Here is a 14,745-nt window from a genome sequence, read left to right as displayed (position 1 = left end):
GGTATCAATGCAGATGTGCAGGTCCAGTACAGAAGCTGGTAAAGAGGGTCTTCTAGATTTGGAAGCAACAACACCACACTTACTGTCAGAAAAAAGGGCCTGGCACAAACCTGGTCTCCAGGCAACCTAACAAGCACTGCTGGCTTGGAGCAGACTGCCTAATTAGCTGCACCACCTGGTTGGTTGGAGGAGTCAGCAGACTGGCTCTTAAGCCCACCAGCAGCAGCAGCAGCAGCTCAGTGGCTGCTCAAAGCATTAACCCATGGTCGTGATAGCTCCTGTGCCTGTTTGTTCCCTGCCTTGCCCCAGGTATCCCAGTCCTGATCCTCAGCTCCAATTCCTGATTTTGGCTCTGATCCTTTGTTCTGGCATCCGGGGGTCTGACTCCTGCTCTAACTACTGGGCATGACCACCCACATCCTGATCATCAACACCATAAAAGAATTCCTCAGAATCACTGAATTCCTCAGAATCCAGTTATATTTACACTGCAATTAGAAGGTTTGATCACCAGCACATCTAGACATACCTGAACTATAGAGCATAGCCATGGCAGTCCAAGTGGCGGGAGGGGTTAGCCGTCTGGAGTATGATCCCATCCAAGACCTTAGGTAGGAACTCAGGGTAGCTAGCCCCACTCAGACCTCTGAGGCTACACTCTATTTTTAGTGCACTAGTTTGATCAGCACTAGCTTGGGTTTGTCTCCTTGAGCTGGGAAGTGCAGATAATACCCTGTATCAAAGCTAGCTCAAGCAACAGCAGTGAAGCCGCAGCAGCAATGTCCCCAGGGTCCTGGGCAGGCAGAGGTACTCTGTGCAGCTGCCTATGCTGCTGCAGCTTCACTGCTGTTGTTAATCAAGCTAGCTTTGATCTATGTGTACCTGTGCTGCAATCACACCTCCTGATGGCAATGCTTCCAGTTCCCTATATGTAAATAGCCTGTGCAAGGGATGATTCAGCTGGTATTCAGAAAATGGTATTCCTACTTTACCATATGTTACAAAACCTCATACATTACAAACCAGCTACGGTAACTGTAATAACGGTGTGATACACAATATTGCCAACCCCAAATTTTCATAAATCATGAGTTAGTCCCCACTCCAAAATTATGAGACTGACTTAAAAATAATATTTAAAAAATATTTTTTTTTGCCTTGTGGGTTTTGATCCCTAAGATGTCACACATTCAAGATTTTCTCCACATTCCCATGGGCTAGAAACTTTCTATTTAAAATGAAAAGTGAGAGTCACACATAACATTACTTCAGAGTAACAGCGTGTTAGTCTGTATTCGCAAAAAGAAAAGGAGTACTTGTGGCACCTTAGAGACTAACCAATTTATTTGAGCATAAATAAATTGGTTAGTCTCTAAGGTGCCACAAGTACTCCTTTTCTTTTTGCAACATTACTTCAGTACTTGTAGCTTTAAGAAAATAACCACAAAATATTATAAAACTGATGATAAAATCATAATAATTGGCAACACTGGAAGTGTTCTTTTCCTGGCTCCTGTCAAATGACATAAGTCAGCATTGCAAAATGTTATACCTCTGTCATATGAGTTTAATACATGCTTTCAATGCAAAAAGCAGGTGAAATTCATAGTGACTGAATTTTGCTTTGAGATATTGAGGTTTGTCTCCAGAAGGGTGAAGCCCAGACTCCATTTTTATGGACAAAATTTGTACTCACAAAATTTGAGACCAAAACAATTAAGTGCAAACACAAAACTACACCTGTAACTACCAAATAGCTCCTACAATAAAACAGATACATTAATCAGCTTCGTTTCCCTATGTAAACTGCAAGTGCAAAATGCACCCACATAAAAGGAAGCAGCCCTTTAAAAAGATGACTGTTTAGATTACAACCAGAAATTGAAAGCAAAATTCAGGAGTTGCAAATCCACATAGATTAAAATCCAAAAAAGGATTTGCATGTCTCCTTGTGAAGTGTAATGGCCATTTTTTGCACTATTTTATAAATAATTATGTGCTTGTCAATACCGTGTTACAACCAATTAAAACTGGTAATGTTTTAGAGAATCAAAACTTCATATGCAGGAAGAGGTTATATTTACATACATTTTAATGGTAATGGGTATTATTTTAGAGCCCAATCCTGCACTTTTTTTCACAAGAAAAACATAATCAAGTATTTAATTGTGATGGTGGTGTCTAGGTCTTTGACAATGCATGTTTAGAAGTTCAGAATGTAGGGATCTGAAGGGTGAGAGTTTGAAATGCAGTGTGCAGTGCTTAAAATAGCAGCTCTGCACAAACATGCAAGATAATTACCTTCTGAAATAATAGTCATCATTGGCAATTCAGATACAACTCTGCTTGATGCTATTCTGTGGGTCCCCTGGACAACGGGTCATCAAATTAATGTACTGTTAGCGCACAGCTGAGACACTGAAATAAAATCAGTTATACAAATCAGCTTCTTCTTGCCCAGGATTTACAAATCTAATCCTTTGCTGGACCCAGAAACTTCACGTAGTATTGTTGAATGCAGCCATATGTCAGTGAGTTAGTCATGTTTCCTTATTCATAGTTAATGTTAAGCCGGAAATGCTAAAGGAGAGTGCCAAACAGTTACATTAATTAAATCAATAAATAAATAAATCAGAGAAATCTGAAATTCAACCTTTCAGATGTTTGGCACATGGTGTTTATGGCAATAATAATCATAATATTTTTAAAAAAATGCTTTCTCTTAAAAGGAGACTTCCAACCAAAAACTTAAACTTCTGTCTAAATTTGTTTTACCTATTTTTTTTTTACAGGCAAATCCTATTACTATAACTGAAAGAGGACACGGGAAAATAATATCTCTATTTTTTCCAGTTTACTTATTTGTGCATTTTTTACCAATACTTTCTGCATAGTTTGACAATTTTCCATGTAGAGTCATTAATGACTCTATTCTGCAAACATTTATACACATGTTTAATTTTACACAGGTGAGTAGTCCTATTAAATTTGATGGGACTAACTCACATGATGCATAAAGTTAATCATGTCTTTGTTTTCCTTGAATGCTCCTTTAACACCTTGATCATCCAGAGGCCCCACTGGTTGTGTGGCAGGCTTCCTCCTTCTGATGTACTTTAAAAAAATTGCTGTTAGTTTTTGTGTCTTTTGCTAGTTGCTCTTCAAATTCTTTTTTGGCCTGCCTAATTATTCTTTTACACTAGACTTGCCAAAATTTATGTTCCTTTCTATTTTACTCGCTTCAATTTGACTCCCAAGTTTTAAGAATGTCATTTTGCCTCTAGCCACCCCATTTACTCTGTTGTTTTAGACTTGGTGGCATTTTTGGTCCTCTTACTATTTTTTTTTATTGGGGTGTACATATAGTTTGAGCCTCTATTGTTATTTAAATAACAATCTATCTATTTAAACAATTTCCATGCAGCTTGCGGGCATTTCACTCTTGTGACTGTTCCTTTTAATTTCTGTTTAACTAGCTTCCTCATTTTTGTGTAGCTCCCCTGTGATGGATTTCTTTGGTATTTCCTCCCCCCACGTACACACACCACACAAATTTAATTACACTGTAGTCACATTACTGAGCAGTTCAGCTATATTGACCAGTTGGACCAGATGCTGTGCGCCACTTAGGACTAAATCCAGAACTGCCTCTTCCCTTGTGGGTTCCAGGACCACCTGCTCCAAGAAGCAGTCATTAATGGTGTGTAGAAAGTTTATAAGAACAATAAAACTAGCAGGACAGACTCAAGGGTAGATGAAGCACCTGAAACTGCTTTTAACTCATTTTATTTTGAACTGACTAGATTTCAAATCAATGTCTCTCCCTTGTTTCCCCACCCCCTTGTGTTTTTGAAGAAATCTGAAAAAAATCCATTTATAAACAATTTTATTTATTGTTCATATTTTCTTTTTTTTCTCTCTCTCTTTCTTAGTTCTTTACTATCTGTTTTTAAAGAATGGATTTCCTCCTGCTGTTTATAACCCAAGTCACTGAAGTTGAAACCAGATACTGGAGATTGGTATCATGTTGCTGGATACCCTCATCCCAAGAATACCTGCCACTAAAGTTTGGAGGGGAAGAGATGTTGGGACCTGCCTACTACTTTCCTCATAAGCAAGTAGAAGGCTCTCCTTGAGAAAAAAATTCCTATATTTAAAATAAAGGTCAAGATTCATTCTGTTTGAAGGTCAGGTCATGATTCAGGGGAATTCTTATTTTAAACAAACTGGTTCAACTATACCTTATTATAATCCTTTGTGAGATCATAATAATTTCTTATGCAACCAACTGTTATGTCATAAACAGGATATTATAACTTCAGGAATAAGCAATATGCTCTTCTGATGAATTGGGATTATGTCTGTACAATTTCTAAATTCTGTGTGAGACTAGTAACCCTATGTGTCTGTCTCAGGCAGCAAATTCCCCGCTGAACGTGCTGCCTTTTGCATTCTCCATGGCCTATTTGCTTCCATTTTGGGTTCAGATTCCAAAGGCTGGGGACAAAAGAAAAATACTAGAGGGTAGATGACTTAAGAACACAATCATTCGAAATCTGTTTGCTATAGACAAAAAATTGGTCCCTGCCTAGAAAAACTGATTAGTAGCCCAAGGGAGGTCACTTTGGCAACAAAGTCACTTGGCAGAGGTTTGCGTTCATGTGGGGAAGCTGGGAAGAGTGTCACCTAACACAAAAGGGGCTGAATATTTTAAAAGTGCAGAAACTGGTCTGCTTAGGTGTTCATTTTCTCCAGTCCATGAAAGAGAGCGACCACTGACCATGTAAAAACCTGAATGAGGCAGAGGACATTCTGCGTGCCTTCCTAGACACGGATGGTCCCCAAGGATTCCCATGGGAAGGGTAAGAGAGAAAGTGAGGGCATTGCAGTTTCAGATGTTTCTTGTTTTATATGATCTGTTCTCTCCTGTGCTTTACATGATTAAGTATTAAAGAACATAAATGTGTTAGACTATGCAAAGTGTACAGAACTCCATTAAAGTGCACTTTGGAACTTTTAATTTGTGCCAACAGGGTCTACACAGATCAGTTAGTGTGCAACATCTTAGTACATGGTAGAAATCACCCCTCATCCTTCCCCTTGCCCACCCCTCCATACTGTTCATTGCTGTTCCATGTAGATAATCCCTTAGATACTGTGGTGCCACAATAAAAATGCTTATTAATAGAAAATATGTTCACACTTTGTGCTTTCCAAATAAGCCTTCATTTGCATCTATAAAATCAAAAAAGTTCTGCTTGCTCTCATGTGAGCATTCACAGTTAACATATACATCAACCTCCACTGCTAAAAGGACACAGTCAAGGTATTTTTAATTGTTTTCATTTTTTAAAATTAAGCTTAAAACTCAACTTTTCTCTCTTACGAGTATTTTCCTTGTTCCCATATCCCATATGGTGTTTTTTTTATGATACGGTTGTGCATGAATACTATCTTCCTCACCAAATAATAATAATTTAAATATATGTATTAATATGTATACATACTTAGTCAAAAGATATAGAACAATATATACTATGTTCTTAATAGCCTTAACAATGCCCTGCTAATGTAGGCTTCACAGTTCTATTAGCCTTGTTTTTCTTCTAAAAACTCAAAGGAAATTCAACATCTACCAGCCCTAGTGGAATTTCTCGTAGAATCCTTTGGAATAGTTCATGTGATCTCTTTAAAAATGAAATTGGTCAACTGAAATTTCTGTTAGAAAAGAGATTCTCCTTTTTAAAATATCTACTGTATCCTTCCAAGACAATATTCTCAGGATGTCATTTTGTAATTTAATGAATATCTACAGACAATAAAAAACAATATACAAACAAGGTATTACAAACAATTAACATTATTGTCAATGTCCTTCTAAATTCCAGAATGTTTTAACAACAAATGATTTGATAACCATGTCAGCAGCAGCAGATAAGTTTCCTATATGCAGGGATACAAATTAAAAAGCAAGTTGATATGACATTTAAATCATAGGTTTCATACTACCCTAATATGTCCTCACTCTAACTTCACTACCTTTCATAAAGAAAAGGAGGACTTGTGGCACCTTAGAGACTAACCAATTTATTTGAGCATAAGCTTTCGTGAGCTACAGCTCATTTCATCGGATGCAGTGTATGCATCCGATGAAGTGAGCTGTAGCTCACGAAAGCTTATGCTCAAATAAATTGGTTAGTCTCTAAGATGCCACAAGTACTCCTTTTCTTTTTGCAAATACAGACTAACACGGCTGTTACTCTGAAACTACCTTTCGTGTTATAAAAGAAATTATGGATTTCAGAGAAGTCTCAAGCTTTAGTGCCAATTACACTAAAGAGAAATATGACCATTATTATACAGTGATAAGTAGCAGATGGTTTGCTCATTTTGGGCAATGAAGAGTCAATTAGTTCAATAGGCTTCAGATCAGGCACTTACTTTTGTTCTTTCTTCAAGAAGATAAATTGGAGAAGATTCAGAGAAGTGCCACAAGAATGATTAAAGGATTAGAGAACCTTCCTTATAGTGATAGACTCAAAAAGCTCAATCTATTTATTTTAAGAAAGAAAAGATTAAAGGGTGACTTGATTACAATCTTCAAGTACCTACATGGAGACCATATATTTAATAATGGGTTCTTCAGTCTACCCATACTGAGAAAACTATAACATGATCCAATGGCTGGAAGTTGAAGCTAGACAAATTCAGACAGGAAATAAGGCATATATTTTTAACAGGGAGGGTAGTTAACCATTGGAACAATTTACCAAGGTCAGACTAGATGAGCCATTTGGCTTTTGAATCCTTTTGGCCTTGGAATCTATCAATCTATTAATATCTCACAGGTGACCCCCATCTCTATAAGAGATTGGACCAACCCCCTGGATTTAAACACCCCTGGATCTGTGCAAGAGACAAACAGAATCAGGAATCAAATATTGCCGTTTGATTGGGGCCAGATGGCCTAATAAACTTATAAGTGAAATCACAGAACAAAGATGAACCCATAACCCAAATATGTCTATTTTATATTGCAGCAGAAATCTCTTTAAACAAAAGGTTGTTTAATACTTTTATTTTAAGAAAAAAAATCATATATTCCAAAACGGTTGAAAATGAAAGTCAAATGGGATTATAAGTATACCTAATATATACAAAAATATTGATACTAGGTCAGGTACATTAAATCATGAAATCCAAATATAAAATTCTCTTAAAGAAAATTACATGCTATGCACCTATTTGTCCTATTCACATCAGCACGATGTCTTGTTCTGTAGATAGGTTTGCATAATTCTCAGATTGAGTCACATATTTAGCTTTGTGCATCTGTGTGGAACCCACTAGTTGTGTTCTGATGAAAACTCATAGGTTTAATATTCCATCTTCCTGATTAAAAATGTCCTAAGTATACACTGAATATACAACCCCTACAAGATATTAAATATATTTTAAAAGATATATTCAAATAAACTACCAATACAACAATAGCTGTTGGATATTTAAGAGCATCTTTTATTAAAAAATATTTCTCTTGCTGTCAGTTATATACAGAGAAAATAAAAATGTCTTTGCAATTCATGCTACGAGCTTGCAATGTCTGTTGTATAGTTGTTCACATAAGTATGGTTCATTGGTTAAGGTCAAGCATTTTGGCATTGATGAATTAATATTCCAAGTCACAAGATGAGAATAACCAGAGCCTGGAATCTCTTAAGAATAAGTATAGCAAAGCTCGGAGGGGCGGGGGGAGGATTGGGAGGATGTGGGGGAGATGATGCATCTAGCTCATGAGGTGGTTGGTTTAACCAACAATGAAGCAAGCGATCTCTCATTAGGACAGTGGTCCCCAACCTTTCTTGTGGGAACAGCATATTGGTATTCCCAGAAGACTGTGGCGGGCGCCTGACACCCCGCCGCCAAAATGCCGCCGCCGAGAAGCGACAGCGGAAAGAAGCGTCACCGCCAAAATGTCGCAGAGAAATGGCAACACTTCTCGGCGGCATTTCGGCAGTGGGGTGTCCTGTGGGCACACAAAAATGCCCCGGTGGGTGCCATGGCGCCTGCGGGCACCGCGTTGCGGACCCCTGCATTAGGATGCAGCTGAGTAGCACTACCTTGGGGCAGTGGTTCTCACTGGGGTACGCAGACGTGTTCCAGGGGGTACATCAACTCATCTAGATACTTGCCTAGTTTTGAAACAGATTACACAAAAAACACTAGCGCAATCAGTACAAACTAAAATTTCACTCCGGCAATGACTTGCTTATATTGCTCTATATACTGAAATGTAAGTACAATATTTATATTCCAATTACATTATTTTATAATCATATGGTAAAAATGAGAAAGTAAGCAATTTTTCAGTGATAGTCGCTGTGATGTTTTTGTGTTTTAATGTCTGATTTTGTAAGCAAGTAGTTTTTAAGTGAGGTGGATCTTGGGGGTACGCAAGACAAATCAGACTCCTGCAAGGGGTACAGTAACCTGGAAAGGTTGAGAGCCACTGCATTGGGGGATACAAGAACAGATAGCCAGTGATTTTAAAAAATGGTACTGTATATCACTGCCCTCAACAAGAGCTACCAGAAAGCAGAAAAACTCTTGGTTGTTTGGCGTCAATCATTAAACTGAGTCAAAAAGCGAATATAAGTGTTCATGCATATGTATTTATACCACATCCCTGGTGAAAATATCCATACAGATGATTCCTTTGTTTCTGCAATCATGTGACAACCTTTATATAATAACTCGGATCTCCTCACCTGAAATCCAGTAAGACCACAGTCCATACAAAAACAACCAACCATAAAGGACATATTTTGGCTCTTTTCAACCAAACTTTTGGAAATTTCTTTCACAACATAGTGGTGGGACATGAAGTTTGGCCAGTACTCATTGCTGGAACAGGTACAAGTTCATGGTCCACCATCCAATCATTCTGCCAACAGGAAGAGAACATATGACTACTTTATTCCATGGGAGAGGCAAAGGAATCCTCCCTTTCCAACTAGACAGAACACTTTTCTAGCCCTGATAGATCAAAAGTTGGGAACTTAATAGTTAAGTGCATTTTTAAAGCTTTGTATTATTTAATATTTATGATGTTTCCTTTCCTTTGACTCCTGTACAGTTAGATAAATGGTAACTCAGGTTCTCATCCCACAAAGCCAATGTTAAACTTAATCACATGCTTATGTGGTTTGCTGAATTGGAGCTAAGGCATGTGGTTTTACAGGTAGAGGAAAACAGTACAAATAAATAAGTTTAGAACTATAAAATAGAATATATATACAAGATATATGTGGTATATGCTGGATACGTGGTGGTGTGGTAAGGTGTGTCATGAAGATTGCATGGGCACTTGTTTGGCAAGGATGGTTCATGGGTAAAGGTCAGGCATTTTGGTACTGATGAATTAATATTCCAAATCAGAAGATTAGAATAACCAGAGCCTGGAATCTCTGAAGAATAAGGATAGTAAAGCTCAGTGGGGGGGAAACACATCTAGCTTGTTTAGTAAGACCTTCATCACTCATTCATGGTTTCACCAAGCATGAGTAATGAGGTCCTTCTAAGCTCATGGCAACAAAATCTTTCCTGTCTTCTTACATGTCATATTAAGGAGCAGCAGGAGCTTCGGCTGAGTTTGAATTATAAACTGAATTTTGCCATCCCACATACTCTAAAATCCACAAACTAACTTGTAATTTAGATCTGGGACTGATGTAGAATTTTTCTACTATATTTGCATTAAATTGGACAAAGGGATCCTGTTTTATGACATCCTTAAACTAAAGGTGCTGACTAGAATCTTCCTAGAGATGAAGCAAGGGACACTGACCCTCTCCTTTTCTGCCAGGAGCTCTTCCATATCTCTAGAGATATTGGTGAAATTCTGGCCCCAGTAAAGGGCAAGTGAAATTTATCAGCATAATTATACAGTTCTACTTATACCAGTATAACTCCCCATGTGGACACACTTATTCCAGAATAAGGGTGCTTTTAGTTTATGTTGCTTGGAAGTGGTAATCAGTGGGAAAATTCCCATCGTCTTCAGAGAGGCAGCATTTCACCCATTGTCCCTTTCAAAGGGCATGGCTACACTGCCCTACAGTTCAGATAATGAGAGCTGTGAATAGCAGTGCACGCCAAAATGCTGCACTGTCACTCCTCTGTGTGGATGCTGTGAGCAAACATAAAGGTCCCTGAGTTCTCACAAATTCAGTCCTCTTCAAACAGGATTGGATGACTGCAAATTAGGAACCTTTAAGTTCACAGTTGCAGTGTTCATGTCGGGGAGCGACAGAACAGCACTTTGCTGCACACTGCTCTTCACACCTCTCATAGTCTGTACATAGGGCAGTGAAGCTGTTGTACCCAAAGATAGAGTTCTTCCAGCACTAGAGCTCCAGCAGTGCACCCTCTGCTCAGCATGACTCAGCCTTGTAAGATCCATTACTGAGCCCTTGATGTTGCAATCTATTTTGATTTTATTAAACTATGCATATCCGTGGGTTCTTAGATATTAGAATTATGGCAGCCTTATAAATGAGGCAGATAGTCATAGGCCCACAGTCAGCAGTAGTATAATTGGAACTGAATTTGGTTACTCCGCTCTTCTTTAAACATTTGCTTTACTTCTCTCCCATGTTTTACCTCCTATTATTATACTATTATACTATATTATTATACCTACAATATTATTCATTCACAACCCTAAATGTGCATTCTGAAAATGCTAGCCGATATTTCTTCAACTCTGAAATGGATTATATGAATAACTAGTATGCATGAAGAAGAATACTGTATGGGAAGTATCCTACCAATGCTCAGTTTTCTATTTTGTCTACCTTACTGAACTCTCATTAAAAGTATCATGATCTCAGATTAAACTATCCCACTTTATTAGTTGTGTTTCACACATCCATTCCACGTGGTAAATCAGAAGGAACCTAGGGCTTATTACATTTCATGATAATAAATTAAAAATGATCATTCTTCAATTTTGGCATCTAATAAATGCTGTATTTTGGGGTTTAAAATACTGTCACTATTGAACAACATTGAAAAAAGGAACTAGATATGTATTTGTTGGGATAAGGATGTTTCCCTATCCGAAGAAATACATATCTCAGATATCCCAGATTCTTGTTTAATCTTTATTCAAATATTTCTTTATCTTACTCATCCTAGATGGCAATGTAACAAACATAATATTACACTCTGGTACATCTGTGATAGGCATTTACACCCTGCCTCCCTCCCCCACCCCCCAATACACACACTGCATATTCTAGAAGATATTTTGTTATTGTGAGTAAGTTTCTCCATCAAATATTATAGAAGGAGATTAATTTTCTATCAAGGGGCTATTTTTGATTGGGCAACAGCATGACAATTGGTTTGAGTGAGAAAATAGAGTGCATCATACAAGGTGAATAAATAGATTTAGAAACTTTAAAATTCCCCTTCCTTTCTTTCCCCAAATGAATGGCTCCAATAACTTCAATAGGTATTGTGACAAAGTTCTCCTCTACCTTGGTGGATCTTGCTCTTATTGGCGGATTTGCTTGCCTTGGAGCTTCACGGCAGCCCTCAGTTTGGCCGTTTTCGTGAACCCACAGTCCAGATCATCTCCTCCTGTGTCTGACCAGGAGTTGGGAGTTTGGGGGGAAACCGGGCCCGCCCTCTACTCCGGGTTCCAGCCCAGGGCCCTGTGGAATGCAGCTGGCTAGAGTGCCTCCTGGAACAGCTGTGTGACAGCTACAACTCCCTGGGCTACTTCCCCCTGGCCTTCTCCCAACACCTTCTTTATCCTCACCGTAGGACCTTGCTCCTGGTGTCTGATAATGCTTCTACTCCTCAGTCCTCCAACAGTATGCGTTCTCATTCTCAGCTCCCAGCTCCTTACACACGCACCACAAACTGAAGTGAGCTCCTATTTAAACCCAGGTGCCCTGATTAGCCTGCCTTAATTGATTCTAGCAGCTTCTTGATTGGCTGCAGGTGTTCTAATCAGCCTGTCTGTCTTAATTGTCTCCAGAAGGTTCCTGATTGTTCTGGAACCTTCCCTGTTACCTTACCCAGGGAAAAGGGACCTACTTAACCTGGGGCTAATATATCTGCCTTCTATTACTCTCCTGTAGCCATCCGGCCCGACCCTGTCACGGTATATTTGGTTTAGAAAGCAGTCTGAACTAATAAACCATTAGAAAATACATACACTTATCTCTGAAGAGACCTGAACCAGTCCCATCTTTGACTAATCATTCACATGCAGTTGTTATGGCTACCTAATTAGTCTGTGTCTTTGCTTTTTTTGTGCAAGTACATTTGGAAATAGTGAAATTCATTAGGATTACATTATAGGAGGAAATCAAAGATACTGTATATGTAATATGCTCCAATATTAATAATCAAAATAGCTATAGAATTATTCCAATAACAAGGCATTTCATTTCTAAGAACTTTCTTGCATTAACTTTTTAAAATTAGCTTAGTTAATTTTATTAATATTTGGTTTAAATTATTAGGATGTACACCATGTACTTTAGTGCTCATGTAAATGATAGCTCAGTCTGGATGAATACTTCAGAAAAATTTTTAATCTTGTCTGTAAAACCCAAGAATTTTCAATAATTGGACCTGAACATGAATCACAGAATCACAGAAATGTAGGGCTGGATAGAGAGCTCTTTTTTCCATTAAGAAATATATTCTCAGACAATTAGCAATTTCTGAATATTTTTGAAAGTATATATTAAGAGAGAACAAAATGTGCTTGTTATTTGCCTGTGGATGCATATTACAATCATACAATACTTTAAAATACTAAGCAATCCAGTTGTCCAGGGCTGGTGTTCCACAAGTTATGGTGACACATAGTTACAACCCCCCCCCCGCCAAAAAAAACAACCTGGACTTTTATATAAGAAAGCAGACACTAGGCTGACCAGACAGCAAGTGTGAAAAATTGGGACAGGGGGTGGGGGGTAAGCCTATAGAAGAAAAAGACCCAAAAATCGGGACTGTCCCTATAAAATCATGACATCTGGTCATCCTAGCAGACACATGCATAGAATCGTAGAATTGTAGGACTGGAAGGGACCTCGAGACGTCTTCTAATCCAATCCCCTGCACTCAAGGCAGTCCAATCCGCTGCACTCAAGGGAGGACTAAGCATTATCTAGAATCTGGACCATGCCTGACAGGTGTCTGTGTAACCTGCTCTTAAAAATCCCCAATGATGAAGATTCCACAACCTCCCTAGGCAATTTATTCCAGGGCTTAACTACCCTGACAGTTAGGAAGTTTTTCCTAATGTCCAACCTAAACCGCCCATGCAACAATTTAAGCCCATTGCTGCTTCTTCTTTCTTCAGAGGTTAAGGAGAATAATTTTTCTTCCTCCTCATTGTAACAACCTTTTATGTACTTGAAAATTGTTATCATGTCCCCCCTCAGTCTTCTCTTTTCCAGACTAAACAAACCCATTTTTTAAATCTTCCCTCATAGGTCATATTTTCTAGACCTTTAAACATTTTTATTGCTCTTCTCTGGACTCTCTCCAGTTCATCCACATCTTTCCCAAAATGTGGCATCCAGAACTAGACACAATACTTCAGTTAAGGCCTAATCAATGCAGAGTATAGTGGAGAATTACTTCTTGTGTCTTGCTTACAATATTCCTGCTAATACATCCCAGAATGATGTTTGCTTTTTTTGTAACAGTGTTACACATTTGACTCATATTTATCTTGTAATATGACCCCCAGATCCCTTTCCGCAAAACAACTTCCTAGGCAGTCATTTCCCATTTTGTATGTGTGGAACTGATTGTTCCTTCCTAAATGGAGTACTTTGCATTTGTCCTTATTGAATTTCATCCTATTTACTTCAGACCATTTCTCCAGTTTATCTAGATCATTTGAATTTTAATCCTATCCTCTAAAGCACTTGCAAGCCCTTCTAGCTTGGTATTGTCGCAAACTTTATTAGTGTACTCTCTATGCCATTATTTAAAACACTGATGAAGATATTAAACAGAATCATACCCACAACTCAGGCCAAAAAGTTTGCCCACCCCTGATCTAGATTGTATTTCCCTAATTTGTTTATGAGAAGGTCATGCGAGACAGTATCAAAAGCCTTACTAAAGTCAAGATATACCACATCTGCTGCTTCCCCCCATCCACTAGGCATGTTACCCTGTCAAAGAAAGGTATTAGGTTGGTTTGACATGTTTTGTTCTTGACAAATCTCATGCTGACTGTTACTTATCACTTTATTATCTTCTAGATGTTGCAAATTGATTGCTTGATTATTTGCTGCATTATCTTTCTGGATGTTGAAGTTAAGTTGACTGGTCTGTAATGCCCTGGGTTGTCCTTATTTCTCTTTTTACAGATTGGCACTATATTTGTCCTTTTTCCAGTCCTCTGGACTCTCTCTTGTCTTCCATGAATTTTCAAAGACAATCACTAATGGCTCAGATATCTCTTCAGTCAGCTCCTTGAGTATTCTATGATGTATTTCATCAGGCCCTGGTGAGTTGAACATATCTAACTTGTCTAAGTAATTTTTAACTTGTTCTTTACCTATTTTAGCCTCTGATCCCACCTTATTTTCACTGGCATTCATTAAGTTAACTGTCCAATTGCTACTAAACTTTTTGGTGAAAACTGGAACAAAAATGTCATTTAGCACTTCTGCCACTTCCACATTTTATGTTATTGTTCCC

General features: G+C 38.3%; 1 protein-coding gene across 2 annotated transcripts in view; it reads right to left on the bottom strand.

The window, feature by feature from the left end:
• The window catches only part of SEMA5A (semaphorin 5A), a 606,804-nt gene that overhangs the window by 518,312 nt on the left and 73,747 nt on the right, over positions 1 to 14,745 (bottom strand). The window lies entirely within an intron of this gene.

This window comes from Natator depressus, chromosome 2 (genome assembly GCF_965152275.1).
Source record: "Natator depressus isolate rNatDep1 chromosome 2, rNatDep2.hap1, whole genome shotgun sequence".
Lineage (NCBI taxonomy): Eukaryota > Metazoa > Chordata > Testudines > Cheloniidae > Natator > Natator depressus.
The sequence above is the reverse complement of the archived record's forward strand: the minus strand, read 5'-3'. Positions and strand labels throughout refer to the sequence as shown.